Source organism: Peromyscus eremicus, chromosome 17 (genome assembly GCF_949786415.1).
Source record: "Peromyscus eremicus chromosome 17, PerEre_H2_v1, whole genome shotgun sequence".
Taxonomy (NCBI): Eukaryota; Metazoa; Chordata; class Mammalia; order Rodentia; family Cricetidae; genus Peromyscus; species Peromyscus eremicus.
The window spans coordinates 57,776,490-57,780,817 of record NC_081433.1 but is presented as its reverse complement, the minus strand read 5'-3'; positions in this window follow the sequence as shown (position 1 = coordinate 57,780,817).

Here is a 4,328-nt window from a genome sequence, read left to right as displayed (position 1 = left end):
GACTCAAACTCAGGTAGCCCCTCATGCGTGCTGAGTAAGCACTCTTACCCACTGAACCATCTCCCCCACCACATCCATTTGGTTTTGTTTTAATGTGGGTTTTATGGATTGAACTCAGCTCCTCACACTTGTAAGGCAAACACATAACCTGCAGAGCTGTGCTCCAGCCCTTTCCCTGACCTGCAGAGCTGTGCCCCAGCCTGTCCCTGACCTGCAGAGCTGTGCCCCAGTTTGTCCCTGACCTGCAGAGCTGTGCCCCAGCCTGTCCCTGACCTGCAGAGCTGTGCCCCAGTCTGTCCCTGACCTGCAGAGCTGTGCCCCAGCCTGTCCCTGACCTGCAGAGCTGTGCCCCAGTCTGTCCCTGACCTGCAGAGCTGTGCCCCAGCCTGTCCCTGACCTGCAGAGCTGTGCCCCAGCCTGTCCCTGACCTGCAGAGCTGTGCCCCAGCCTGTCCCTGACCTGCAGAGCTGTGCTCCAGCCTGTCCCTGACCTGCAGAGCTGTGCCCCAGCCCTGTCCCTGACCTGCAGAGCTGTGCCCCAGCCTGTCCCTGACCTGCAGAGCTGTGCCCCAGCCTGTCCCTGACCTGCAGAGCTGTGCTCCAGCCTGTCCCTGACCTGCAGAGCTGTGCCCCAGCCTGTCCCTGACCTGCAGAGCTGTGCCCCAGCCTGTCCCTGACCTGCAGAGCTGTGCTCCAGCCTGTCCCTGACCTGCAGAGCTGTGCCCCAGCCTGTCCCTGACCTGCAGAGCTGTGCCCCACTCCTGTCCCTGACCTGCAGAGCTGTGTCCCAGCCTGTCCCTGATCTGCAGAGCTGTGCTCCAGCCTGTCCCTGACCTGCAGAACTGTGCCCCAGCCCTGTCCCTGACCTGCAGAGCTGTGCCCCAGCCCTGTCCCTGACTTGTAGAGCTGTGCCCCAGCCCTGTCCCTGACCTGCAGAGCTGTGCCCCAGTTTGTCCCTAACCTGCAGACTTGTGTTCCAGCCTGTCCCTGGATTTGTCTGATAGAATTCTCAGGAAGCCTGTATATCAGCTCTGAAGACAGGCTCAGGGGTGAGGGGCAGGCCTCCTGGAACTGACTGTAATTATTGATGCTGTTGTCTGCTGGGTGGAGGTAGAGGACATATGCTCCAGAACAAGGCTTCCCTCCCCTTGTCTCTCTCTGGGAATGTCCCATAAGCCTGGCTTGTACCATTTCCCTCCCTGGAAGAAAACTCCCAAGCTGAAGGCTTAGCATATGGACAGGCCCCACGTCCGCCTTCCTAATCCCCTCCTGCCACTGGGCCCTGGAATCTGATGGACATTGCCTAAAGGGGCCCTCAGTCACAGAAACACTGCTCAAGGCTTCAGCGTGGAGCCACACCTGGTTTCCCAACCTGGTCTTCCTGAAGTCTTCATGATTCTCCACACTGGTGACCTCAGCACCTGTCAAAGACCCGAGGACCCACTTGGGCCCCTCAGTGCCCCTCCACACATCTGTCCTTTGGAGACTTCCTTTGTCCCTGTTGCAAAGTCACCTCCTGGGCTGGAGCAACGGCTCTGTGGTTAAGAGCGCTGACAGCTTCTGCAGAGGACCAGAGTTCAGTTCCTGGCACCCACATCAGGTGGCTCACAACTGCCTGTAACTCCCCATTTCTGACCTCTCTGGACTCCTGCGCCCTCATGCACAAACCCACACACAGATACACATGTACACAATAATTAAAAATAAAATCTTATAAAAGAAAACTCACTTCCTCCAGGAAGCTTAATTTGACTCCTGGCTTAAATCAGGACCAGGTTCCCTTCTTGCATGTATGTGTGTGTGCCTCTGTGTCTGTGTGTGTGTGTGTGTGTGTGTGTGTGTGTGTGTGTGTGTGTGTGCGCGCGCCTCTGTGTGTGTGTGCATGCGCGTGCGCGTGTGCGCGCACGCAGGTGAAGGCACATACATTGTTCCCGTGGAGACCAGAGGACATACCCTCATGTGACTTCCAACTTTTGTTTGAGTCTTTGGAACTTCCATATATAGGTCAGGCTAGCTGGCCACTGAGCTCCTCAACATCTGTCCATCTTCACCTCCCACCTGGCCATGGAATGGCTGGGATTACAGATGTGTGCCGTTGCACATGACTTTTTATGTGGGTCTTGGGAATCCAAACTAACTCCTCACAATTGCCAGGCAACTAGTTTGCTGACTGATCTATCTCCCCAGCCAGACTTCTTCATTTATTTGATTTTATTTCTTGTTGTTGTTGCCTTTAAAATATTTTATTCATTCATTTATTTTTTGAGACAGAGTCTCACCATCTAGCCCTGGCTGACCTAGAACTCACTATATAGATCAGGCTAGCTTCGAACTCACAAGATCTGCCTGCCTCTGCCTCCAGAGTGTTGGGATTAAAGTGATGGGCTGTGGTGGTTTAAATAAGAATGGCCCCCATAGACTCATAAGTTTGAAAGCTTAATCACCAGGGAGTGTCACCATTTGGAAAGATTATAATGGTTAGTGTGTCACTGGAGGTGGGCTTTGGAGTTTCAAAAGCCAGGTCCAGCCCCTCTCTCTCTCTCTCTCTCTCTCTCTCTCTCTCTCTCTCTCTCTCTCTCTGCCTGCCACCTGCAGGATTTAAATCTCTCAGCTACTGCTCCAGCGCCATGCCTGCCACCATGCCCCCCCCCTCGCCATGATGATCATTGACTAACCTCTGAAACTGTAAGCCAGCCCCAGTTAAAATGCTTTCTTTTATAAGAGTTGCCTTGGTCATGGTGTCTCTTCACAGCAATAGAACCATGACTAAGACATGAGCTGCCATGCCAGGCAAGGTTTTATTTTAAATTGTGTGTTTGTGTCTCTGTGTAGGTTATGTGTGTGTACATGTGGGTACCCGAGGAGGCCATAGGAAAGCTGAAATACAGTACAGGCTCTCGCTGTAGCCCAAGTTGGCCTTGAACTACATTCCTTTCTTAGCCTCTCAAGGGCTTGGATGACAGGCATATAGCACTGTGACTCTGTTGAGGGCTACAGCCCCCTGACCTCCGGCTGACTGGGCTGGAGGCGGTACTGGGCATGTAGAGGAAGCTATGTCCCCCTTGCTTTTCTCAGCAGCTGGGTTGGAGCCCATCCTTCCAGACCCCCTCTGGACCATCCTTCAGGAGGGCCAGGAGAGAAGGAGGCAATCTGTGGATAGAGCATCCTGGGAAGGGAGGAGAAGCAGAAGGCCATCGAAGGGCCTCAGGATGCTTCTGGTGTGTGGCCATGTGATCCCAGCACTATAAATGTCCCTACATTGACAGTGCACTGTGCTCCATAGGGTAAAACAGCTCTGGAGAGGGAAAAGCTTTGGGCTTTACGTTCTGACAAGCCTGAGATTTTATTTATTTATTTATTATTTCTGAGCTGTGCAAATTGGGTTAGATGCTTGCCCTCTCTGAGCCTCCCTTGTTTTCCCGTTGATACTCAGGACTCTAGGGCAGACTGCTTAGAGTGTGGAGGGAAATAGGCCTTGTGTGGATGCTGGGCACCTGAAGAAAGCAGACAGTTTATGTAGACTAGTGTGTAGACTAGCCTGGGCACAGGAGGCAGGATGAGGACCCTAGGCACGGTGGGAGGACTTTCCTCACACTCTTACACAGAGCAGAGTCCTAGTTCACAGGCCCCATAGTGGTGGCCAGCCTGTTTCCTCATACCCTTTCTTTGGGGCTCTATCTCTGTTGATCTGCCCACTGCTTCCTCTAAAGCCCCCACATGAGAGGTGTGAAGTCCCGGGGACCCAGTACTCGTCTGTGTGACCCTGAGTGTGGGGTCCTGATTGGTTCTCCTCTGCTCCAGGCTGGCTCCGCCCCCATGTGGGCCATCTACCCAGACAGAAGGAGGCAGCAGGGCCTGCAAGGCATAGGCTGGCCCAGCCCAGACTCCTCCAGCCACCCCTGGTCAGGAGTCAGAAAAGGTGAGAGAAGGACTTGGGGAACAGAGTGATCCTGAGAGAAGGTACCAGCCTAGGGCCGGTGGGATGAGGGGTCCCAGTGGGGCGGGGAGGGGCTGTCCTAGGCTGGGGTAGGACAGGAAGTCGGTATCAGGTGTTGATTTCTCGCTCATGGTCCCCGGCCCCTGGTCTATGACTAGGACTCAAATCAATCTCTTTCCTTCTCCATCTTCTCTTCTTCATTTCTTCCTCCTCCATCTCATTCTTCCTCCTCTTCTCCTCCTTCTTGTCTGCCCCTGCATTGCCCTGGGTCTCCCTACCTTCCCAGGCCTTATCCCCACCTTTTAATCCCCTGCTCCTGTCTACTGTCCCTGGACACCCCTCTCCCTTTCCCGTGCCTCAGGATCTCACCTTGTGTTCATTTGCCCTGCAGG